Source organism: Pan troglodytes, chromosome 2 (assembly GCF_028858775.2).
Source record: "Pan troglodytes isolate AG18354 chromosome 2, NHGRI_mPanTro3-v2.0_pri, whole genome shotgun sequence".
Lineage (NCBI taxonomy): Eukaryota > Metazoa > Chordata > Mammalia > Primates > Hominidae > Pan > Pan troglodytes.
Window position 1 is genome coordinate 136,586,932 of NC_086015.1, and position 27,319 is coordinate 136,614,250.

Genomic DNA, 27,319 nt, shown 5'->3' on the forward strand with positions numbered 1-27,319 from the left:
CTTCATATCGCTGAAAGAGTCATTGAAGAGGATAGGAAACACAGTGTTGAATCACCGATGCTACCCTTCCCTCATCCTCTGCTGGGAGCTGCACGGCACGGAGAAAGAATCTGTTCACTTCAGTGTGAGAGTGCAAAAATTGTGGGACAGTGTGTTGAATTCAGTGCTGCCCTGTCACAACAGAAAGCAAAACTGGGCTAAACTCAGCCGACACCCACTCATCAAGGGAGTATTTAAACCAGCCCTAGCCAGAGAGGAATTGCCCATCCCAGTAGTTGGAACTTGAGTTCTGGCAAGCCGCACCACTGAGGGCTAAAGGCCTTTGGGCCCTAAATAAACTTGAAAGGCAGTCTAGGTCACAAAGACTCCAATTCCTAGGTAAGTTCTGGTGCTGAACTGAGCTCAGAACCAGTGGACTTTAAGGCACACGACCTACTGAGACACCAGCTGGGAGTGCTTATGCCACCTTTCCCCCAACCTAAGGGTTGGAGAGTGCTTATCCCACCCTTCCCCAAACCCCAGTTGCACAGCTCATGGCTCCAAAAATGACCCCTTCCTTCCACTTGAGAATAGGAGAGGGAAGAGTTAAGAGAACTTTGTTTTGCCTCTTGGATACCAGCTCATCAGAGTGGGATAGGGCAACAGTCAGAGTATGAGGCCCTCTTTCCAGTCCCTAGCTCCCAGATGGCATTGCTAGACACCCTGGGCCTGAAGGGAACTCACTGCCTACTAAAGAGTCCTTGGGCTCTAAATAACCAGCAGCAATACCCAGGTACTTTGCCATGGGTCTTGGGTGGGACTCTGAGACTCACTGGCTTCAAGTGAGACTCAGCACATTCTCAGGTGTGGTAGCTATGGGGAGAGACTACTTCTGCTTGAGAAAAGTGGAGGGAAAAGTAAAAGGGACTTTGTCTTTCATCTTGTGTACCAGCTCAGCCACAGAGGGGCAGAGCAGCAAGGGGGCTCTTAGGGTCTCTGATTCCAGGCCACGGCTCTTGGATAGCATGGCTGGACCTGCCTTGGGCCAGAGGGGAGCCCACTGCCCTGAAGGGTGAGTCCCCAGGCCAGGCAGCGTTCACAACAAGCCAACTGAAGAGCTCTTGGGCTTAAAGTAAATGTTGGCAGTAGCCTGGCAGTACTCCCCATGGGCCTGTGGTAGTAGTGGCTGTGAGGTGAGGCTTCTCTCCCTGTGGAAAGGGGCGGAAAGAGTGGGAAGGACTGTGTCTTATGGTTTGAGTGCCAGCTCAGCCACAGTACAGTAGAACACCAGGTAGGTAGACTTCTGAGGTTTTTGACTCCAGCCCCTGGCTCCTGGGTGGCACCTCTGGACCCACCTGGGGCCTGGAGAAACTTGCTGCCCAGAAGGAAAGGAAACAAACCTGGCTGACTTCTCCACCTGCTGATCAAAGAACCCCAGGGCCTTTAGCAAATGGTAGCCAGGTAGTAGTTATAGCAGGCCTTGGGTGAGATCCAGTGCTGTGCAGGCTGCAGGTCTTACCCAGCACACTCCCATTGATGGTAGCTACAGGGGCGCTTGTGTCATCCCACTCCCAGCTCCAGGTGGCTCAAAACAGAGTGTGAGACTCCATTTATTTGGGAGAAGTTAAGGGAACAGAACAAGAGTTTCTGCCTGGTAATTCAGAGAATTCTTTCAGATCTTATCCAAGACCATTAATGCAGTACCTCTATGAGTCTGTAAGAACCACAGCGTTACTGGGCTTCAGGTGTCCCCTGACGCAGATACGGCTTAGATCACAATACCTAACTCCTTTTGAATATCTGAAAAGCCTTCTTAAGAAGGATGGTTACAAACAAGCCCACACTGTGAAGACTACAATAAATACCTAATTCTTTAATGCCCAGACGTCGAAGAACATCAACAAGAATCAAGATCATATAGGAAAACATGACCTCACCAAATGAACTTAAATAAGGTAGAAGGGACCAATCCTGGAGAAAAAGAAATGTGTGACATTTCAGACAGAGAATTCAAAATAGCTGTTTTGAGGAAATTCAAAGAAATTCAAGATAACACAGAGGAGGGATTCAGAATTGTATCAGATAAATTCAACAAACAGATTGAAATAATTAAAAACAATCAAGCAGAAATACTGGAGTTGAAAAATGCAATTGACATGCTGAAGAATGTATCAGGGTCTTTTAATAGCAGACTTGAGCAGAAGAAAGAATTGGTGAGCTTGAAGACAGGCTATTTAAAAATACACGTCGGAGGAGGCAAAAGAAAAAAGAACAAAAAATAATGAAGCACACCTATAAGGATCTAGAAAATACCCTCAAATGGGCAAACCTAAGCGTTATTGGCCTTAAAGAGGAGATGGAGAAAGAGATGGGGTAGAAATTTTATTGAAAGGGATAATAACAGAGAACTTCCCAAACCTAGAGAAAGATATCAATATCCAAGTACAAGAAGGTTATAGAACACCAAGCAGATATAACCCAAAGAAAGCTACCTCAAGGCATTTAATAATTAAACTCCCAAACGTCAAGGATAAAGAAAGGATGCTAAAAGCAGCAAGAGAAAAGAACAACATAAAATGAAGGTACAGTACATCTGGCAGCAGACTTCTTAGTGGAAACCTTACAGGCCAAGAGAGAGTGGCATGACATATTTAAAGTACTGAAGGAAAAAACTTTTATCCTAGAATAGTGTATCCAGTGAAAATATACTCCAAACCTGAAGCAGAAATAGACTTTCCCAGACAAACAAAAGTTAAGGGATTTCATCAACATTAGATCTGTCCTACAAGAAATGCTAAATACAGTTCTTCAATCAGAAAGAAAATGACATTAATGAACAATAAGACGTCATCTGAAGGTACAAAACTCACTAGTATTAGTAAGTACACAGAAAAACAGAATACTGTAACACTATAACTGTGGTGTGTAAACTGCTCATATCTTAAATTGAAAGACTAAAAGATGAACCAATCAAAAATAATAACCACAACAACTTTTCAAGACATTGACAGCACGATAAGATATAAATAGAAACAACAAAAAGCTTAAAATCAGGAGGATGAAATTAAGGCATACAATTTTTAATAGTCTTATTTTTGCTTGGTTGTTTATGCAAAGAGTGTTATCAGCTTAAAATAATGGGTTATAAGATAGCATTTGCAAGCCTCATGGCAGCCTCAAATCAAAAAGCTAATGGATACACAAAAAATCAAAAGCAAGAAATTAAATAATAACACCAAAGAAAATAATAACACCAAAGAAAAGAACACAGGAAAGAAGAAAAGAAGGAAGAGAAGACCACAAAACAACCAGGGGGCAAATAACAAAATGACATGAGTAACCCTTACTTATCAATAATAACATTGAATGTAAATGGACTAAACTCTCCAATCAAGGACATAGAGTGGCTGAGTGGATTAAAAAAAAAACCAAGACCTAATTATCAGTTGCCTATAAGAAACACACTTCACCTACAAAGACAAAAATAAACTGAAAATAAAGGGATGGAAAAAGATCTTCCATGCCAGTGGAAACCAAAAAAGTGCAGTAGCTATACTTATACAAAATAGATTTCAAGACAAAAGCTTTAAGAAGACAAAGAAGGTCACTATATAATGATAAGGAGTCAATTCAGCAAGAGGATAGAATAATTTTAAATATATATACACCCAACACTGGAGCACCCAGATATTTAAATCAAAGATTAAAACTAAAGAAAGTGACCCTAATACAATAATAGCTGGGAACTTCAACACTCCACTTTCAGCATTGGACAAATCTTCCAGACAGAAAATCAACAAAGAGACATCAGACTTAATATGCACTATAAACCAAATGAACTTAATAGATATTTACAGAATATTTCATCCAGTGGCTGCAGAATACATATTCCTTTCCTCAACATATGGATCATTCTAAAGAATAGACCATGTGTCAGGTCACAAAACAAGTCTTAAAACATCCAAAAAATTGAAATATTACCAAGTATATTCTCTGACCACAATGGAATAAAGCTAGAAATCAATAACAAGAGGAATTTAGGAAACTATACAAAATGCATAGAAATAAACATTATGCCTCCTGAATGACCAGTGGGTCAATGAAGAAATCAGAAGGAAATTGAAAATTTTCTTGAAACAAACGATAATGAAAACACAATATACCAAACCTGGATGATACAGTGAAAGCAGTACTAAGAAGAAAGTTTGTAGCTATAAGTGCCTATATCAAAAAAGAAGAAAAATGTCAAATAAACAACCTAATATTACATCTTAAAGAACTAGAAAAGCAAGAGGAAAACAAATCCAAAATCAGTAGAATAAGAAAGCTCAGAACAGAAATAAATGAAATTGAAATGAAGGAAACAATACAAAAGTTTAATGAAACAAAAAGTTGTTTTTTTGAAAAAATAAACAAAATTGACAAACCTTTAGCCAGACTAGCTAAGAAAAAAAGAAGACCCAAATAAAATCAGAGATGAAAAAGGAGATTACAGCTGATACTGCAGAAATTCAAAGGATCATTAGTGGCTATCGTGAGCAACTATATGTCAATAAATTGGAAAATCTAGAAGAAATGGACAAATTCCTAGACACATACAGCCTAACAAGATTGAACCATGAAGAAATCCAAAACTTGAACGGACTAATAACAAATAACAAGATCAAACCTTTAGTAACAGTTCTCCTAGCAAAGAAAAGCCCAGTCTCTGATGACCAAACATTTAAAGAACAACTAATACCAATTCTACTCAAACTATTTCAAAAAATAGAGGAGAGAATACTTCCAAACTCATTCTATAAGACCAGTATCACCCTGATACCAAAACCAGACAGAGACACATCAAAAAAAACAAACAAAAAAACTATAGGCCAGTATCACTGATAAATATTGATGCAAAAATTCTCAATAGAATATTAGCAAACTGAATTCAACAATATAATCACAAGATCATTCATCATGACCAAATGGGATTTATCCCAGGGATGCAAGGATAATGCACAAATCAATTAATGTAAAACATAATATTAACAGAATGAAGGACAAAAACCATATAATCATTTCAAATGATGCTAAAAAAGCATTCAACAAAATTTAACATTCATGATAAAAACCCTCAAAAAAGTGGGTATAGAAGGAACATACCTCAACATAATAAAAGCCATATACTACAGACCAATCACTAGTATCATACTGAATGGGGAAAAACTAAAAGACTTTCCTCTAAGATCTAGAACACGGCAAGGATGCCCACTTCCACATTGTTATTCAACATAGCAGTGGAAGTCCTATCTAGAGCAATCAGACAATAGAAATAAAGGAGACCCAAATTGGAAAGGAAGAAGTCAAATTATCCTTGTTTGCAGATGATATCCTATATTTGGAAAACCCTAAAGACTCCATACACACCCAAAAAACTATTAGAACTGATAAATTCAATAAGTTGCAGGATATAAAATCAACATACAAAAATCAGTAGCATTTCTGTATGCCAGCAGTGAATAATCTGAAAACGAAATCAAGAAAGTAATCCCATTTACATTAGCTACAAATAAAATACCTAGGAATTAACCAAAGATCTCTACAATGAAAACTATAAAACATTAATGCAAGAAATTGAAGAGAACACCAAAAAATGGAAAGATATACCATGTCTATGGATTGAAATAATATTGTTAAAATGTCCTTACTACTCAATGCAATCTACAGATTTAATGCAATCCCTATCAAAATACCAATGACATTCTTCACAGAAATAGTAGAAATAATCCTAAAACATATGTGGAACCGCAAAGATCTAGAATAGCCAAAGCCTATCCTAAGCAAAAAGAACAAAACTGGAAGAATTATATTACTTGACTTTAAGTTATACTATGGAGCTATAATAACCTAAACTACATGCTACTGACATAGACACATAAATCAGTGGAACAGAATAGAGAACCTGGAGAAAAATCCGTGCATCTACAATGAACTCATTTTTGACAAAGGGGCCAAGAACATACATTGGAGAAAAGACAATCTCTTCAATAAATGGTGCTGGGAAAACTGGATATCCATATGCAGAAGAATGAAACTAGACCCCCATCCTTCACCATATTACAAAAATCAAATCAAAATGGATTTAAAACCTAATTCTAAGACCTCAAACTATGAAACTACTAAAAGAAAACATTGGGGAAACCCTCCAGGACATTGAACTGGGCAAAAATTTCTTGAGTAACACCCCACAAGCACAGGCAACCAAAGCAAAAAGAACAAATGGGATCACTTCAAGTTAAAAAGCATCTGCAAAGCAAAAGAAATAATTAATAAAGTGAAGAGACAACCCACAGAATGGGAGAAAATATTTGCAGACTATCTATCTGACAAGGGATTAATAATCAGGAAATATAAATTTCAAACAACTCCATAGGAAAAAAATCTAATACCCCAATTTAAAAAATGGGCAAAATATCTGAATGGGTATTTCTCAAAAGAAGACATACACATGTCAAACAGGTATATGAATAAGACCCAGTATTTGCTAGTACAACCGGGTGACTCTAGTCAAAAATAATTTAATTATACATTTTAAAAATAACTAAAAGAGTATAACTGGATTGTTTGTAACACAAAGGATAAATGCTTGAGGCAGGATGGATACCTCATTTACCCTGATGTGATTATTATGCATTGCATGTCTGTATCAAAATATCTCATGTAATCCAAAATATATACACCCACTATATAACCACAAAAATTAAAAATTAAAAAAGTTAAAAAAGAAAATGTGGTATATATATACACACACACACACAATGGAGTACTCTGCAGCCATAAAAAATGAAAATTCATGGCAACACAAATAAGCCTAGAGGACATTATGTAAAGTGAAGTAAGTAAGGCACAGAAAAATAAATACTGCATCTTCTTAGTCATGTGGGAGCTAAAGTTGTTGGTCTCATATAAGTAGAGAGCAGAATTGTGATTACTGGAGCCTGAGAAGGGTGGGAGTAGGGAGAAGAGAATAGGGAGAGGTTGGTTAACAGATACAAAATTACACTAGATAGGAGAATAAGATCTAGTGTTATTAGCACTGCAGAGTGACTATAGTTAACAATAATTTATTGTATATTTTCAAATAGTTAGAAGAGAATTTTGAATGTTCCCAACACAAAGAAATGATAGATGTTTGAGATGATGGATATGGCAATACCCTGATTTGGTTATTACACATTGTATACATGTATTGAAATATCATTCTATAGCCCATAAATATGTGCAATTATTACATGTCAAGAAAAAATGTGCAAAAGACACAAAGCAGCATTTCAAAAAGATATATGGGTGGCATGCATATAAAAAAAGTGCCCAAGACTATTTGTCCTTAGAGAAGAGGAAACTAAATCCAAAACGAAATACTGCAGCACAACTGTTAGAATGGCTAAAACATTGACAGCAACAAATGCTGGTGAGAATGTGGAGCAACAGGAACTCTAATTAATTGAGGATGGGAAGAAATGATGATACAATCACTTTAGAGACACTGTAGACGTTTCTTATAAAGCTGAGTATATAGATATTACTCAACCTAGCAATCTCACTGTTTGGTGTTTATCCAAGTAAATTGAAAACATATGTTCTACAAAAACTTGCATGTAAATGTTTAATAGCTTACAGTAGCTTTATTCTTAATATCTCCAAACTGTTAAGAACCAAGATGTCCTTCAGCAGGTGAATGAGTAAACAAACTGTGGTACAATCATGCAGTGGAACACTATTAAGCAATAAAAGAGAACAAGGTTGCTGATTTGTGCAAAGACACGAATAAATCTTAAGTAGATTTTGTTAACTGAAAGAAGCCAGAGCCAAAAAGAAAAGGAAACTATATGGACAGAAAATAGATCAGTGCTTGTCAGTGATTGGGGGAGGAGGGTCAGGGTGACTAAAAATGGGCTGTACAGTGAAATGTTAGGGTGTATAAACTCTTACTAGGGTTGTGGATATCTGATGGTATGCATTTACCAAACCCTTATAAGATGTTTATCACAAACAGTGAGATTTAATATATGCAAAGTGAAAAAAAATCAACTAGATTTGAGAGTCCAGGGTTGGACTGCAGACTGGGGAAAGTGAATATCCAGTTGACCCTTGAACAACATACGTTTAAACTGCATAGGTCTACTTATACACAACCTTTTTCCAACCAAACCATATCAAAAATATAGTAGTCACAGAGTGCCATCCCCCTGCACTCTCCATCCACAGAAAAATTGTCTTCCATGAAACCAGTCCCTGGTGCCAAAAGGTTGGGAACCACTGTTACAGATGATATAATCTTTTCAAATATCCATGGATCATTCATTAAAAATTATTCTATACTGGACCAAAAAATTAAAAACCCTTAAATTCAAAAAAGTAAAACCTCTCCTTAGTGCAATAAAAACTAGGATTAGAAATTTAAAAAATAAAAAATTTAAACAAAAATCTCACAGCTATTTTGGCATTAAAGCAAACTTACCCTAAATAAATATTAGATATTAGAAAAAGTTAAAAATTCAAATATCGATTGCACAGAAAATAACATCAGTCCAAAAACTACATGTCAAAACTTATGGTTAAAAAGTGATCACAATACACTATTTTATAGAAATACTTAAGGCATAAGTAACAGAAGGAAAGAAGATGCATTAGTAATAAATTCTGAATGCAAAGCAAAAAGATATATATCCTTCCAGACAAAGCTTTCATCTTTTAATAAGGAAGAATGAAGATAAATTACCTATTAATTCAGCCCAAAAATAATCAAAAGATAACAAAATGAATTTAAAGAAGATATGAAGAGAAAATGGAATATAATTAGAAATTAGAAAAACAATCACACTTATGAATTATCCAGTAGTTGATTGGGAACAAAATAATAAAATGTGCACCTTTCAGTCTAGTAAGGGAAAATGTGAATTTAGTAAGGCAAAACAAAAAAATTTGGTATGAGAAAAGTATATGACAGATGAGGAAACTTTAAAGCAATTGCTACACTTTGTACTATACTTTGTATTACATATTTCGTGTAAAATTTTCAACAAAATTCAAAATCTCCTAGGAAAAAAATCAACCAAAATTATATAGGAAGTCAGAATTATAAGCATGGATGGTATTTTTAAGTTTTTAGGTTGTCAAAGAATTATTCCCAAAAAGAAGTTTTTTACTATTTACAAGTAGGCTTTTAAAAAGAAAAGTTTAATGAACAAGCATTTCAGATGATATATAAAGAGGCCTATCTCACTGAAAATATTTAAAGCTTCTTGGTTTTTATTATACAGCTCATGTAACCGAGTTTCCAAAGCCAAACTTGAAACCTTAAACACACACACATGCACACCCAACAAACTTACAAACCAATCTTAATCATAAATAAAGATACAGCAATCTGAAACAGTTTTGTCAAATTATATACATCAAGATCAAATGAAGTTTATTCTAAGAATGCAAAGATGGATTGCTATTAATCCATGGATTGCCATTAATATAGATCATGAGGTCTAAGGAGACCCAGAGCTAGATGACCATGTCAAAATATTACAGAAAAATTATTTGATAATTTTTAATATTTATTCCTTTAGGGAAATAAAAGCTCTCAATTAAATGTAGAAAGATATGTTCTTATCCTAACACCAATAGCTCTTATTATGTGTAGTCATTACCATTAAAACCAGGATTAAAACAAGCATGCCTACCAACATGATTACTAGATAACCGTCAAACAATTCCAGACACTCAAATAAATGCAATATGATGAAAGACAAAAATAAGAGTTACAAACTTATGAAAGTAATACCAAATTATTATTCAAAGGAACATTATTGTTTTCCTGAAAGATCCTAACCCATGAGAACTGAGACATTAGCAAAATATATAGTTACAGAGTTAACATACAAAAAAATTAATAGCTAATGATTTTATTCAAATTAAGTTCTGCTCTGAAAGGCAATATTGCTTGAAAAGGAATATAAAGTTTCCAGTGACAGGTGATGGAGATGTTATGTATCTTGATTAGAATGCTGATTAACAGATATATAATCCACATTTAAGATATATGAATTTTGCTGTATGCAAATTGGAGTAATACAGTATGTAGCCTTTTCAGACTGGCTTCTTTCACTCAGCAATATGTTTAAGGATCTTCCACGTCTTTTTGTGCTTTGATAACTCATTTCTTTTTATTGCTGAATAATATTTCATCATACGGATGTACCACAGTTTCTGTGTTCATTCACCTATTCAAAGACATCTTGGTTGCTTCTAGTTGTTGACAATTATGAATAACGTAGCTATAAGCATTCATGTGTAGGATTCTGTGTGAACTTAAATTTTCAATTCATTTAGGTAAATACCTAGGAGCACAATTACTAGATCATACAGTAAGACTATGATTAACTTTGTAAGAAACTGCCAAACTTTCTTCCTTGGTGGCTGTACCATTTTGCATTCCTGTCAGCACTGAATGAGAGTTCCTGTTACTTCACTTCCTCACCAGCATTTGGTATTATCAGTTTTGTTTTGTTTTCGTTTTTGTTTTTGTTTTTTTTGGATTTTAGCCATTCTAATAGGTGTGTAGTGGTATCCCATTGTTGTTTTAATTGACAGTTCTTTAATGACATATGACATTGAACATCTTTTCATATGCTTATTGGCTATCTGTATTATCTTCATTGGTGAGGTATCTGTTCAGATCTCTTGCCCAATTTTTAATTGAATTTTCTTATATTAAATTTTAAGAGAGATTTGTATATTTTGGATTCAAGTCCTTTATTGAATGTATGCAATTATTTTCTTCCAGTCGATGGCTTGTCTTTTATTCTTTGAATTTATCACAGCAGAAGTTTTAAATTTAATAAAGTCCAGCTTATCATTTTTTTTCTTTCATAGGCTTTGCTTTTTGTGTTGTATCTAAAAACTCATCATGAAACCCAAAGTCACCTAAATTTTCTCCTATGTTATCTTCTACAAGTTCTATAGTTTTGCATTTTACATTTAGGTCTATGACCCATGTTGAGTTAATTTTTGTGAAAGATGTAAGCTCTTTGTCTAGATTCATGTTTTGCATCTGGATATCCAGTTGTCCTGGCACCATTTATTGAACAAACAGTCCTTTCTCCATTGAATTGCCTTAGCTCCTTTGTCAAAGATCAGTTGACTTTATTTGCGTGAGTCTGTCTCTGGACTCTATTCTGTTCTGTTGATCAGTTTCTCTGTTCTTTCATCAGTATTACACTGCCTTCATTACTGAACCTTTATCGTAAGTCTTGAAGTTGGATAGTGTCAGTCTTTCAATTTTGTTCTCCTTCAGTATTGCATTGGCTATTGGTCTTTTGCCTTTCCATATAAACTTTATAATCAGTTTGTCAATATCCACAAAATAACTTGCTTTGGGATTTTTATTGAGATTTTGTTGAATCTATAGATCAAGTTGGGAAGAACTGACATCTTCACAATATTGAGTCTTCTCATCTGTGAACATAGAATATCTCTCCATTTCTTTAGACCTTCTTTGATTTCTTTCATCAGAGTTTTGCCATTGTCCTCATACAGATCTTGTACATATTTTGTTAAATTTATACCTAAATGTTTTCTTTCCTTCCTTTTTTCTTTTTGGTGTTAGTGTACATAGTGTTGTGTTTTTCATTTTAAATTCCAATTGTTCATTGATGGTATATAGAAAACCAACTGACTTTTGTATATTAATATTGCTTATTAGTTCCAGTATTTTTTGTTGTTGTTGTTTTTTGTCAGTTCTCTGAGATTTTCTACGTTGGCAATCATGTCATCTGCAAACAAAGTTTTATTTATTCTCAATCTGTATACTTGTAGTTCTTTTTCTTGCTTTATTGCATTAGCTAGGGCTTCCAGTGTGACATGGAATAGGAGTGGTGACAGGTAACATTCTTGTCTTGTTCTTTATCTATATGTAAATTATACCTCACTAAAATAAGTTAATAAAAACCTAATACTTCCCCTATATAGCAGGAGTGACTATGTAGAATATATAAAGAAATTTTTTTCATAATTGCAACAGAAAAACTTAATATTTAACCAACACAGAAAGAAAACTATAAAGCCTCACTGCAGGAAGGAGCATAAAAGAAGATTTGAATTAATGAAGAGAGAGATCACATTCTATCTCAAAGGGAGATTTAATATTGCCAGGATTGCCCAAATTAGTTATAATAAATAGCCTTATTGAAATCCAAATCAAAATTCTAATAATGGAATTCTTAATTAACCTATGGAAAATGAGTCCAAAGTTTATCTAAAAGTATAAACAGAAACAAGTAGTTAAGATATTTTTGAAAAACAAGAGCAATGAGGGGGGGCCAGATTTGCTTTACCAAAAATCAAAACATGTCATTAAGTAATATTAATCAAAATATTGTATTACAAATATAAGAGAACAGATTAGGGTAACTAGCCCTGAAACAGTTTGTTTATAACAGTTTTATTATGTTTTTAAAATTTAAATATAATAAAGGTAGCAGTTCAAAATCTGGGCAAAGGATAAGTCAAGTCAGTAAATGGTATTGGGAGAACTAATTACTTGGAAAAAATAAGTTAGAGCTTCACCACACACAGTATATCAAGGTAAATTACAAATGGATTGAACTCTTTGTCTTTGGTTTCTCAGGAAACCTTGGGGAGAAGTCTTAGTATAGGGCATTTAGTGTTGAGTGCACTGGGAGATAGAGTGAAGCGGAGTGGAGGCAGGCAGTCCCTCTAATACATGCTAATATGAAGAGCTCAGCTGACTCCACAGGTAGCTGAGGAGCTGGGCTAGCCCATCACAGCTGTCCCAAATTGAGACAAGGGCCTGTGTTCCCTGACATCAACCAGGTGTTGAATGTGGGATTTACCCTGGAGGGGCATGGTGTAGGATGAGGCAACTCCCTTTGGCTCAGTGAGATTTCTGGGAGAGAGATTGAACAATGAGCCATCAGCATCCAACACTCCAAGAAATTCGGGAATGAGAGCCTAAGTCTTCAAGAGGGGACCTGAGTGGCACACAACATCCACTACATAGTGTAGAAGATGAAATTATAAAACAAATAGAGGAAAATATTGGTAAATATTTCCAAAAACAGGATTGGGAAGGACTTTTCTTTGGTCAAAAACAAAACAAAACTCCATAGACAAAACAAAATCAAAGGCAGACAAACTATTGGGGGAAAATATTTTCAGTAAACATGATTGTTACCAAGTTGATAGCCTTAACATATTAAAAAATACTCACAATAGATTTTTAAAGACTAATATTACAGGAAAAAAAGCAGACAATGCTCTTGAGCAAAAGAAAATATACAGGTGAGCAATAAACTTCTGGAAAAGTGTTCAATTTCATTAATAGCCAAAGGAATACAAATATAATACTATTTTTCCCCTTTAAGTTGACCAAAACTGAGGCCTATAGAGTTTAAGTAACTTCTTCAAAGTCCCATCACAGGAACATAACAGAGGAGGCATTCAAATCTAGGGTTGAATGCTGGTTTAATGTGGCACAATATAAACACATGTAATCAAAGCCTCATTAAATAGTAAAGGGATTATTTAAAATAGTAGACCAGAAGAACAAAGAAAACAGGAGAGCAAACACAGCAATATAATTTAAGAAGTTAAAAGCACAGGCAACAAAAGCAAAAATAGACAAATAGGATTACATGAAACTAATAAACATTTGTACAGCAAAGGAAACAGCAGAGTGAAGAGATGGCCTAAAGAATGGGAGAAAATATTTGCAAATTATACATCTGACAAGGGGTTAATATCCAGAATATATAAGGAACTTAATAGCAAAAAAAAAACTAACCTGATTTTTAAATGAGCAAAAGACCTTCACAGACATTTCTCAAGATAAACAAATGGCCAACAGATACATGAAAAAATGCTCATTACTAACCATGAGGGAAATACAAATCAAAACCACAATGAGATACCATCTCATCCAGTTAAAGTGACTATTATTTTAAAAGAGACAAAAGAAAACAAGTGCTGGTGAGGATGTGGAGAAAAGAAAACACTTGCACACTGTTGGTAGGATTGTAAACTAGTACAGCCATTATGGAAAACAGTATGGAAGTTCCTCAAAAAATTAAAAATAGAGCTACCACATGATCCACCAATCCCATTACTGTATATATATCCAAAGGAAATCAGTATATCAAAAGATATCTGCACTCTTAGGGTTATTGCAGCATTATTCAAAATAGTGAAGATATGGAATCAACCTAAGTATCCAACAATGGATGAATAAAGACAATGTGGTATATGTACACAATGGAATACTATTCAGCCATAAAAATGAAGGAAATCCTGTCCTTTGCAACAACATGGATCAGCCTGGAGGACATTATGTTAAGTGAAATAAGGCAGCCACAGAAAGACAAATACTACATGATCTCACCACTCATATGTGGTATCTAAAAAAAAGAAAAAGAGGTGATATAGAAGCAAAGAGTAGAACAGTGATTACTAGAGACTGGGAGGGGAGGAAGGAGAGAATGGGGAGAGGATGGTTAACAGGTAAAAGGTTACAACCAGGAGAAATAGGTTCTAGTGTTCTATTGAACAGTAGGGTGACTATGGTTAATAGTAAAACATTGTGTATTACTAAATACTAGAAGAGAGGCTTGTGAAGGTTCTCACCACAAAAAAAAGATGATAAATGCATGAGGTAATAGATATGCTAAATACCCTGATTTGATCATTATACAACGTAGATATTAACCAAAACATCAAATTGTTCTCTATAAATATGTACAATTCCAATTTGTCAATTAAAAAATAAAAACCAAAATCTAGAAAACAAATGGAGAAAGGGTAACTTCCTTGGAAAACTGATGAAGTTGAATCCTAAACTAGGAGTCAGGAAGACCTAGAACCAACTGTAGAACCTCCCAAAACCTTAAGATTTGGTAGTAATTCCAGGAACCCCTGGGAATGGGGGTGGAGGTGGAACTACAGGTCAGAGAATTGGTTGAATGACTATGGAAACACCAAGCATTGTATACAAAAATAGGGTGTAAAGGCAGTTTTACATACTGAATGCTGAGACCCTGGCCCTCTTCCTAGCTTGCTCGCAAAGTACCAGTAACCAGAGCCACACCCTCCAGGCAGGAGACTGAAAGGAAAGATCTCATGACATTGACATCCAGGATTCCCTAAGTTATATTACAAAGCCTGTTTCTTTCCCACCACACCAGGTTGTGATATTCTCCAAATCAGATTTAAAGAGTTGTAAAACAACAATCTTGACAATTGGTTTTATTGAGGTTGGGGGTATAGGTGGGAGAAGAAAACAGTACAAAAAGGCACCACACTGTGGTCCTAGTGTGACCTTGCTTGCCTATGAGGACTGGCCTTTCGTTCCAGCACTGCTTTTCTCAAAGCCCTAAAAAACAGGCTATGCCTTGGTTTTCAGGTTTTCAGCCTGAGCTGTTTGCTCCTGTGAGACCTCAAATTTATTTCACCTGTGTGTCTGGTGGGAAGGGGCTGATCTTCAGTCACCCTTAAGGCCCTGCTTACTTCAAACTCAGCATGTAGTAAAGAGAGCATGGCCTCCAGGGAATATTCTCCCACCGGCTCCTTCCTCTCCCTGCAACTTGCACATCCTGGGTGGCCTCTCCCCACTTTTGTTTGCCTGTTTTAAAAAGTTGAGGCCATAGAGACTGTGGAACATGAAGCACAGGCTTTTTCTGGAGGCGCTCTCTTGGTGTCCCAGGTTCTCACTTGCTACATTGCTCTGAGCCCTTGGGAAGGCTGAGGGAGGATGAGATGATGATACTCTAGGAAGGAGGAAGACACCCTCAGGATTAATAATAATCGATCATAGCAGCCATGATGGCTGTACCAGACACTGTGAGATGCACTTTCCTATATTATCACAGAAGTCTTCATAAGCCTCTATTTCATGGATGAGGAAAGTGAGGCACAAAGTGATCAAGATCACACAGCTGAAAGCACTCTCCTGAGCCACCTGGATGTGAACTAAGTCTGTCTCATTCCAAGGACATCACTCTCCCTACCACCTCCAGTTCCTCTCAGGCCATGCAGCTCATCAGCAGAGGACTTAGTGTGCAGCTGTTATTAGATCAGTGACTTTCAGTCTTGGCTTCACATTATATCCACTTGGGGAGCTTTTAAAAACCCCGTTGACTCCATTGAGAAGCAAGGTTGAGAACTACTTATCATATACACACACATAACCCTAGAATACAAAGTTGATATCATCTTAAAAGCTAATGTTAACCTCATTCTTAAACTTTAAGATTACACCTTGGGTAATCTCATGACCACTTTGAGCATCTTATTTACAAATTTATTTTCATGTCAAGCTAACAGGCATGGTAACTAAACAAAAACACAGAACATAGCAGCTTCATTGGGCTTGGGAATTCTAGTTGCTGCCATACATGCCCATGTGTGATAGGGAGTCATAATTCTGAAGAGTTAGAAAACGCAGGTTCAAGTTTCAACCCTTTTACTAGATAGGAAAAACCAAAATCAAACTGCTTTTCTTTGTGCTCATACTCAACACACAACTCTTCTGACATCAAATGTGGGGGGCAGTGGGTTCCCACACTAGCCAATTCTCCAACTTCCAGACACCAACTGGGTGTTCTACAATTTAACTCAATTTTTATACTGTCTACCTGGCAATAGCGTGAGATCCCATAAGTCAAGAGCTCAGCCCCATAAGACTGCTCCCACTTTAGATGCCAGTCACAAGTCCAGGTTGCCACCTATGCTTTTGACTGAGTGGCAGTAAATCAGAGGTTCCCACAACCCCTTCCTCGGGTTTAATAATTTGCTTGAACAGCTTACAGAATTCAGGAAAACCATATGCTTAGTAGCTTACTGCTTTATTAGAAAAGAATACAACTCAGGAACAGCCAGAAAGAAGACGTGCCTAGGGCAAGGTGTATGGGAGGGGCACAGAACTTCCATGCCCTTTCTGGGCATCCCACCCTCCTAGCACTGTCATGTGTTCAGCAATCCAGAGGCTCTCTGAACCCTATCATTCTGGGTTTTGATGGAGGCTTCATTACATAGGCTTGCTTGGTTAAATCACTGGCCATTAGCAATGAACTCAACTTCTAACCCCTCTCCTCCTCTCCCCAGAGGTCAGGGGTTCCGGCTGAAAGTTCCAGCCCTCTAATCACTTGGTTGGTTCCCCTGGCAACCAGCCCCCATCTGGAGGCTTTCCAGGAGCCCCCAGCCACCATCATCTCATTAGCATACAAAAAGAAGCTGTGTGCCAAGAAACCAGGCAGAGACCAAATATATATTTCTTATTATGCCACAACCACTTAACCACCTTTGTGATCTTGACCTTGAAATGTCTCGTGAAACAAAGAAGCCAGCGTGATTTTTGAACAGAAGAATGACATGCTGGGGGTGGAGGAGAACCTTTCCCAAATACTGGAAAGCTAGAGACAAAGATGTTTTCAGGGAAGTCAGGGTATTAATAATGAATGCCACCCTTATCCACACATTCCAACCTCCATGAAGTTGAAGCTATGGAGTACAATCTAATGTTGATTCTGTCTTAAGCATCAGGAGAGCCTTCTTTGTAAGAATTCCTTAAATAGAAGCATATGCAGTATACTACTGGTCTTCTTCCAAAATGGAGATTTAAGTTCAAGCCTGCAAGAGCAGTGGCATAGCAAGAATCCAGTGTGACTTCATATTACCATAAACGTCTTATCCATTAGGGAAATGAATGCCAGGAGGGGCCCCATGACAAGGATTGCTGTATCTGCCTTTGCCTGTGTGGTCACACGTCTCTGACCCAATAAATTAGGATCTTACTCTAACTTGAAGTGGGTGTATGGTCTGTCTCAACTCTATATCACCTGTATGCTTGTAGACTGGCAAAGAAAGTCCTGGATTTGAGATTTGAGTTGGGGGAAAGAAAGGTGGTACAAGTGGGAGGAAGTAATCACTTCTTAAACTTACACACATAGAGGTGGTTTAGGAGCCTGCCAAGAACCTTTTTATCTTCCCCAATCTTTGTTCAGGCTCTCCCTTTCAGAAAACGAACAGTGTGTCTTGCCGACGATTCAATTTAATCATACAGCCTATTTGCCCAAACTTTGCTTTATAAGCACCAGGCAGGCACATGGTCTCTTCCAAACTTTGTTTCTTGACATTCTGGAGAAGCATTAGTTTGCTTGTGTCCATTGATCTGCTTGTGTCCTTTAAGCTTGCTTAGCAATAAGGCTGCAGGAGGCAGGGTGAGCAGCATGGACTTTCACAGGTGGCTCTTGCTTCTCCCTGCTGTGTTTATTCCACCTCTGCTTCAGCTCATTTTAGACTCCTATTTCTCTATTAAGCCTTGACGTCAGTTTTTATGTTATAAAACTTATGTCTGTGCCTGTTCTGTTATAAACCACCTTGAAGCCTTTTTGAAAAAATGAAAGACATACATCACAGACCAACATTGTCATCTCAGACCTCCATGTCTGTGGTGAGAGCACGATATACACCACATCAGGGGTCTGCTGGTAAAGCTCTCAGCTGGGGATGTTGCCTGGCTGGGGCACATCTGGAGATTCAGATCATGTGGAGCCACCCAAGAGACCTGGCCAGGCATCTGAGACTCTAGCCACATTACAGGGGCACAGAATGGTGAGCTGACATCTAGAACATTGAATCGCTCAGCCCCATCTCCACGGGAGCTTTGCAGGGAAGCTTGTTTGCTACAGTGAGTTGTACAGAACAGAAGTATTGGCATTTTTATATTGGATTCTTGCAGCACCTCTGTGAATTAGCATAAGATAGAAAGAACAGAGGTTTGGAGTAAGACAGACCTCATCCTTGAGCAGGAGAAGGACACAAGGTCTGTGACAGAAGAGGTTGGCCATATAGCAGGGTACTTTTCCTGCCACCCCATCATGCACCCCCTCCCCCATTAAACAGAACCCAGCAAGCCCAGCTCAGAGAGGGGCATAAGGAGCCAGGCAGACTTTTTCACTGGTAGCAGAAGCTTGTCACATTCTACTTTAAATGCCATATAACCATTTTTTCAAATGGATATAAATTCCTAATTTGGCTTTTTCCTTTACACATTCCTTTGGCATATGTACTAAGCACATGTTTAAAAAAAAAAAAACTAGCTGTAGTTCACTTCTGATTTTCTTACTTTAAAATGATCGTCACTTCATACTCATGCATATTTCATTATGTAAACCGTAAGATCCTTTTTGAACTCATGGGAGGAAGGGTAGGCAAGTGTAAAGATACAGTTTTGTGGGTCATACCAAGTTCGCACCTACAAGAATTCCATAGTGAGACCTATTTCCACCCACGTGACTTCCAGTGCACAGATATTCAGCTGGATGTATCTAAATGTCACTGCACAGCATTTGTGAATGGTTATAAAGAAGAAAAATGATACAACATGCTGCTTTGAGGCCGTTGGTTTTTTCCTTTTTTTCTTTTTTGTTTTTACCTCCTAAAGTTCAAAATTAGAACTTTGTTTAATTAAATACACATCTTCATCTAGGCTTATGTTGTTAGAGAAACTCCTGTTTATCTTAATATCTCTGAAACCAGGATGTGTCTTATGGTCTCTGTGAGCCAGACTCATGATGTAGTTACCATTGCCTGTGATGGGTGAATATTGGTTGTAGTTGTTCACCTCATCATCTCTCCATTTGAGGCAAATGCATCATTGGTGCTATGTGTATTTAACTGCTGTTTTAAAAGCCTTCACTAAGATTTACTGTGATTTAGCATTGAAACAAAAAGTTGTTGTGTGTGCAGAAGGGCAAGCAGACCAGCAGGCCAGGAATTTGATATTCATGGAACAAATGTCATCATTGTGAGAATGGCCTCCATTCCATATTGCAAAGCAACAACCGAGTTCTACAACAGACCAAAGGAAAGAAGACACTCACAGAGCAGTTGAAACTAGGTATTTTGTTGCTGAGATGCTTGCAAAAAGATTGGCAGTTACACACTACTTACTATAACTGAAGGCAGCAGGGATGTATGATAAACTGGTTAGATAAGTCTAAAGGAGTTCTTTCAATAAGGATAGAATAAAGATTGTAAATGGAAGAAACCATTGTGACATAGTTTAATTGCTAGCTTTTTTCTTTCTAAATGGCACAAAAAAATAGTGTATTTCTTCTTACATTTGATGAAATATGGGACCTAAAAAAGAAGAACTAGGAAGTCCTACCCACAGCAATCAGTCAAGAGAAAGAAATATAGGGCATCCAAATTGGAAAACAGGAAATCAAACTGTCAGTGTTCTCCAATGATATGATCATATATATAGAACACCCTAAAGACTTATCCAAAAGGCTCCTAGATCTGTAAACAAATTCAGCAGAGTCTCAAGTTACAAAATCAATGTACACAAATCAGTAGTACTGCTATACACCAACAACAACCAAGCTAAGAATCAAATCAAGAACTCGATCACTTTTACAACAGCTGAAAAAAAAGAAAACCCTAGGAATATACTTAACCAAGGAGGTGAAAGATCTCTACAAGGAAAACTACAAAACACTGCTGAAAGAAATGACACATAACACAAACAAATGGATTCACATCCCATGCTCATAGATGGGAAGAATCAATATTGTGAAAATGACCAGACTGCCAAAAGCAATCTACAGATACAATGCAATTCCTGTCAAAATACCATTATAATTTTTCACAGAACTAGAAAAAACAATTCTAAAATTCATATGGAACCAAAAAAGAGCCCACATAATCAAGCAATACTAAGCAAAAAGAACAGATCTGGAGACATCACATTACCAATCTTCAAATTATACTACAAAGCTATAGTTACCAAAACAGCATGGTACTTATATAAAAATAGGCACTTAGACCAATGGGACGGAATAGAGAACCCAGAAATAAAACCAAATACCTACAGCCAACTGATCTACAAACCATGCAAAAACATAAACTGGGGAAAAGACACCCTATTTAATAAATGGTGCTGGGAAAACTGGCAAGTCATATGTAGAAGAATGAAACTGAATCCCTATCCCTCACCTTATACAAAAATCAACTCAAGATGGATCAGACTTAAATCTAAGACATGAAACCATAAAAATTCTAGAAGATAACGTTGGAAAATCTCTTCTGGACATTGGCCTAGGCAGAGAATTTATGACCAAGAACCCAAAAGCAAATGCAACAAAAACATAAATAAATAGGACCTAATTAAACTAAAAAGCTTCTACACAGTAAAATAGGCAGTGTAAACAGACAGTATTTGCAAACTGTGCATCCAACACAGGACTAGTATCCAGAATCTACAAGGAACTTAAATCAGCAAGACAAAACCAATCCCATCAAAAAGTGGGCAATGGACATAAAAAGACATTTCTCAAAAGAAGATATACAAATGGCCATTAAAAATGAAAAAAATGTTCAACATTACTAATCATCAGGGAAATGCTAATTAAAACCGCAATGAGATACCACCTTACTCCTGTAAGAATGGCCATGATTTAAAAGTCAAAAATCAATAGTCGTTGGCGTGGATGTGGTGAAAAGGGAACACTGTTACACTGTTGGTGGAAATGTAAATTAGTACAACCACTATGGAAAACAGTATGGAGATTCCTTAACGAACTAAAAGTAGATCTATCATTCTATCCAACAATCCCTCTACTGGGTATCTACCAAAGAATAAGAAGTCATTATATGAAAAAGATACGAGCACATGCATGTTTATAGCAGCACAATTCACAATTACAGAGATATGAAACCAACCTAAGTGCCCACCAACCAACGAATGGATAAAGAAAATGTGGTATACATACACTATGGAACACTACTCAGCCATAAAAAGAAAGAAAATAATGTGATTTGCAGCAACTTGGATGGAGCTGGAGTCCATTATTCCAAGTGAAGTAACTTAGGAATGCAAAACCAAATACTGTATGGTATCACTTATAAGTGGCAGCTAAGCTATGATGATGCAGAGACATACAGAGTGATATAATGGACTTTGGGGACTCAGAGTGTAGGGGGACGTTGGGAGGCGGGTGAGGGATAAAAGACTACATACTGGGTACAGTGTACACTGCTCGGGTGGCAGATGCACTAAAATCTCAGAATTCACCACTGTAGAACTCATCCATGTAACCAAAAACCACCTGTACCCCAAAAATACTGATTAAAAAATATAGCTTAATAATAGAAAAGTGAAAAAAAAAGACAAGCTATAGTTTCTTCAGATAACTATTGTACCTGTTGCCCAGTTGTTACATGAAAAACTCATAAAATTTACTCCCAGAATCACATATGTCTACCACTTACCTGGCCACAAGCTCACTTGTCCTCAGATGGTTTTGACATGGGCAACAAAAATTTCATGGCATCCTTGAAGAAGGAAGCTATTAAGGAGTCTATGGTCTTTTTTTTTTTTTTTTTTCCTTTCGAGATGAAGTCTTGCTCTGTCACCCAGGCTGGAGTGCAGTGGTACAATCTCAACTCGCTGCAACCTCTGCCTCCCAGGTTCAAGCAATTCTCCTGCCTTAGCCTCCCAAGTAGCTGGGATTACAAGCGCAAACCACTACGCCTGGCTAATTTTCGTAGTTTTAGTAGAGACGGGGTTTCACCATGTTGGCCGGATTGGTCTCGAACTCCTGACCTCATGATCCACCCGCCTTAGCCTCCCAAAGTCCTGGGATTACAGGTGTGAGTCACCGTGCCTGGCCAAGTCTATAGTCTTACAGATGGAGATGCTGAAGCCCAAGCCCAAAAGCCTCCATTATGTATTTATTCACATAGAGCATGAGAATGTGCTGCACGGATGCCTTCGTCCAGTGCTCCAGGTGGACTCTCTGGGCATAAAGGGGAATAGAGGGGAAGGAGAGGAAAAGAGGGTAGGGAAGTGGTTTCTCTTTGAGCAGTTATTCATTCTGCTCTTGGAAGTTTTTATTTTCTCCAGCCTCTGCTCCAGGACACCTTCCCTCCAATTCACTCTCTCCTGTCCCTTCTCCCCTAACCCACAGCTACTTCTTTTGCTTCTGTTCACTTCTCTCCTCCCTTCCCATCCCTCTTCTAAACTTTGTGGTGGCAGATTAGTTGGGGTGGAGAAGGATATGGGAGCATGTAGGGAGAAAGCAACACAAACAGGCCTTGGGGAAACACTTTGAAAACTTATTGGGAACCTTCCCCACCTCAACCCCTGCCATCTCTAGATCAGGAGTTGGCAAACTACAGCCTGCCATCTCTTCTTATAAATAATGTTATATTGAAACAGCCACACCCGTTCATTTACATCAGATCTGTGGTTTCACCCTACAGTGGCAAAATTGAGTACTGTAATTTTGGTCAGGACCATATCCATCAAGCCTATAATGTTTACTGTCTGATCATTTACAGAAAGTAAAGTTGTTGACTCCCATAAGTGCCTCCCTGAGAGTATTCTACAGAATTCTCATTCTGCAAAATGTTAAATAGGTATTGCTGGCAAGAAAATTCTATAGTCAAATCATTTTGGAAACCCTGCTTTTTAATTCCAGGACTTCTTAGAGTTTTTAATAAGTTAATGTGCATTATGAATTTCTAAGAGGTCGCCATAGTTTGCAGCATTTTCCCAAGTTTATTTGGGAACCCTTTTCTTACAAGTACAGAGTGATGGGTAGAGCTCCTGAGAACACACTTTGGGAAATGGCTCTTTAACAATAGCCAAGATACATTGTTAAGTGAGAAAAACAAGGTGTGTCCAGGACACACTCATCTGTGTGAAAAGTAGGAGAGGGAAAATGTAGCCAAGTGTTTGCTTGTGACGTTTTAATTGCGTCTGGAAAGGTCCATGAGGAACTGGTAATGCTACTCACCTTCAGGCGGGTTAAAGCTGGGAGAGAGACATCACACAGTAGTTATTTTCTGCATCTTGACTCTTGCATTATGCCAATATACTTTATTACCTAAACAATCAATTAATCCATCTGTCAGTCAACATAATTAAATTTTTAAACCAAAAGGTAAAATAGTAAAGCACTTGGAAAACAGTTTGGCAGTTTTTAATCAAGTTCAATAGACACTTACCATGTGTCTCAGAGTTCCATCTCTAGGTATTTTCCCAAGATAAATGAAAACATGTGTCCTCACAAAGAACTTGTAAACAAATGTTCATAGCAGCTTCATTCATAATAGCCCTAAACTGGAAACAATTCAGCTGTTTATCATCAGATGAATGAATATACGAATTGGTCATATCCCTGTAATGGAATACTACTCAACAGTTAAAAAAAAAAAAAAAAAGGAGCAAACCACTGATACCTGCAGCAAATGGATAAATTTCACAGATGTTAGGCTTGGTGAAAGCCAGACACAAAAGATTCTATTTAATTTCATTTTTGTAAAAATCTAGAACACACAAAAGAAACCTACAGTGATAGAAAGCAGATCATTTGCTTGGAGTGAGGATTGGGGAGGAGATTTAACTGTAAAGGGACACAAGGGAACTTTATGGAGAGACAGAAGTGTTCTGTGTCTTGATTATAGTAGTGGCTACACAAGTGTATACTTTTGCCAAAACTCGCCAATCTGTGCACTTAAAATGGTGAATTTTATTGTATGTAAATCATACCTCAATAAAGTTAATTTTAAAAAGAAAAGAAATGTCTCTTAAAAGGGAACAATGAAGGAGTAAGGGATATTCAATAATTTTAAAATGGGGTCAAGCAGCCCTACAGTTGATTGCAGAAGGTTACTGTCACCCTCTAGGCATCCATTCTCTGGAACTCCCAGAGAAATACAAATGAGCAGCCCATAACTGCATTTGTTCTTTGTCCAAGCCAGCTGAGGGATCTGGTCTGAAAACTAGTTCTGCAGAAGCAAACCTGCTTCACCTGATTGAAGGTTCCCACTCACCATGAGTGAGGCTGGTGACCTTTCTCCCACTTTTTGTGCGCTGTCTCTGATGATAGTCCCTCTGTTTTCTGGAACCTTGCCAATTCCAAGTGTAGCCCCAAAGTCATTTTGGGTGTACCACCTGGTGAAAATGTAAGCAGCACATCAGACCTCACTGCAGCCTTGAAAGATTATCCCCAGTGGGCTATCTCCAGTTTACAAACCAACTGGACTTCAAGGTAAGAGACAGTGAAGAAGCTATTTGACTCTTAGAACACATTTCCTGATTAAAATACTATTATGAATGGTAAAAACAAACAAAAAAATATAGGCTGATCTCTAAAAGGCCACTAGAGTTCTAGGACATCATAGCCCTCATGTAACCTCAAGACCACCTGGATCCTTTGTTCCTATATTCCCACTTCAAGATCGTGTCTCTTCATACTGGACATAGGAATCAACCTTACTTGCAGACCTTTAAGGATAAGTTGTCTTTCCTATGACACATTTTTAAACCTTGCAATCATTTCTGCTTATAGCTGTCTATCTAGAGTCATATGTAATCTAGCAGACATTTCTAGGCATTGCGACAGACCCACTAGGGATTGTAGCACATGCATTAGAGTGTGGCCAAGCCAGGTAAGGTGTGACTCAAAGAGCCTGCACTAAGAGCAAGACAGTCCTGGACTGCGGCTCAGCTCTGCTACATTCCAGCTGTGAAGTTTTAGGCAAATTACTTAATCCATTTGTATGTTTCCTCATCTGTAAGATAACTATGATCATAATACCTAGTTTAAAAGGTTATCATGTGGGTTTAATGAGGTAGCAGAGGAGTTCCATTTACTAATGCTGAGCAATAAAACCACCCCAAAAATTAGCATCTTAAAATAATGACACCATTCATTTTGTTTGAAAGTGTGCAATCTGGAAAATACTTAGTGGGGACAGCTTGTCTCGGCTTCCGTTGGCATCAGCTGGGCTGAAATCACCTGAAGATTTGCCCACTCACATGTCTGGCAGTTGCTGCTGGGAAGATTCACATAGCTGGAGGCTTGGAGAGCTGGGACTCCTAAGCATCTCTCTCCATCTCGTGTGGTCTCTCGAGCATGGCAGCTTCAGGGTAGCCAGATTTATTTCAAGTTATCTTTCATGACCTGGGCTTGGAACTCATGGAATCACTTCTGCATAGTCTCAAAAACCTGGCCATATGAAAGAGGAGGGAATGCAGACACCACTTCTCAGTAAATAGCAACATCACATTGTAAGAACCTATGGGATGAGATATTTTGGTACAGTCATGTTTGGAAAATATAACCTGGCATAGTAGAAAACTGCTTAACACCTGGAAAAAGTAGGACCAAATAAATGATATGTATTTGACCATTCCTATCACCACCCCCCACCTCACTATCACTTCTATAATTAGCATTATTAGTGCTATTGCCGGTAAACCTGATGCACCTTTCAATACTGATGATGTGATGCTTGCCCTTCCTGCTGTGGGGAGATGAGGGTCACAGACCCAAGGATACTTCCAGGAAATGCTGTAACAGAAACTTTGCTGCAGGCCCAAAAGTTCCGCAACATAATTCACTGTGCATGAAGATGATATCATTGTTATGAGCAAAGATGGCTGCAAATACACAAGCTGAAAATAAAAAGGAAACTGGTTGTGGGTGGGGTGAAAAAGGCTTTTGTAGAAAGATGAGTTTGTTCTGAACCTGCAGCCTCCTCCACAGTGATGATGTCCCATGGAGCCCCTTCTTTCCAGCCCTCCACTCCTACTCCCCCAGGGAAACAAATGTGGCCAGAGCTACCAAATCCTTTAATTCACAATGTGTCATACCCACACCATGGTGCAGGGGCTTCTTTGGACTCATGTCCCTCTCTATGACCCTACTGAAGACCAAGGGCAAATTTTGGGCTTTATCAGCTGTAACGCATTCATTTGGTAGGAGCCCAAAATAAAATAAAGGCTATAAATACAAAGTGCAAAATCATGGAGTTAGTGTAGAATCTTTTCCTAATGGGAAAGGAGCTCTGCAGCCACCTCTAATCCTCCCCTAGCTTATGGTGCTCTCAGGAAGCAGCTCTATTTAGAGGCTGATCCGCTTGTCACAAGCTGGCTCCTGAGCTCTTGCTGCTTCTCTCTTGCACTCTCTCTGAACCTGGGTTGTCCATCTGCCCCACATCCTGCTGGTGCTAGCACAATACAGGAAATAATAAACACACCTTTTGAGGTCACGCTTTACAAATGCAAATTATTTTCACTGAGGGCACACAGTTTAGATCCAATTTGTTCTTGGCTCTCTTTAGATTAAAAAGGTGCAGAGGGCAGGGGACCCAGCCGGGCCAGAGGGTGTTGTTTCCAGAAAAAGCAGCATCTAAAGGAGCCAAGCAGAATGGGATGGAGATGTGCTGTAGGCCACCTAACTACTTTTATGTCAAACTTACTACATGCGTGGACCAT

The 27,319-nt window shown here is 37.9% G+C and overlaps 1 protein-coding gene and 1 long non-coding RNA gene across 14 annotated transcripts in view; one reads left to right on the plus strand and one right to left on the minus strand.

Annotated features, from left to right (window-relative positions):
* LOC104005750 (uncharacterized) lies at nt 1-26,048 on the minus strand. Its single transcript, XR_008547103.2, has 5 exons — nt 25,859-26,048; nt 24,871-24,991; nt 24,043-24,157; nt 23,832-23,921; nt 1-171 (listed from the first exon to the last, which is right to left on the minus strand). It is a non-coding gene; the product is annotated as an uncharacterized LOC104005750 (long non-coding RNA).
* The window catches only part of TMEM108 (transmembrane protein 108), a 362,632-nt gene that overhangs the window by 302,151 nt on the left and 33,162 nt on the right, over nt 1-27,319 (plus strand). The gene's annotated exons all lie outside the window — the stretch shown is intronic.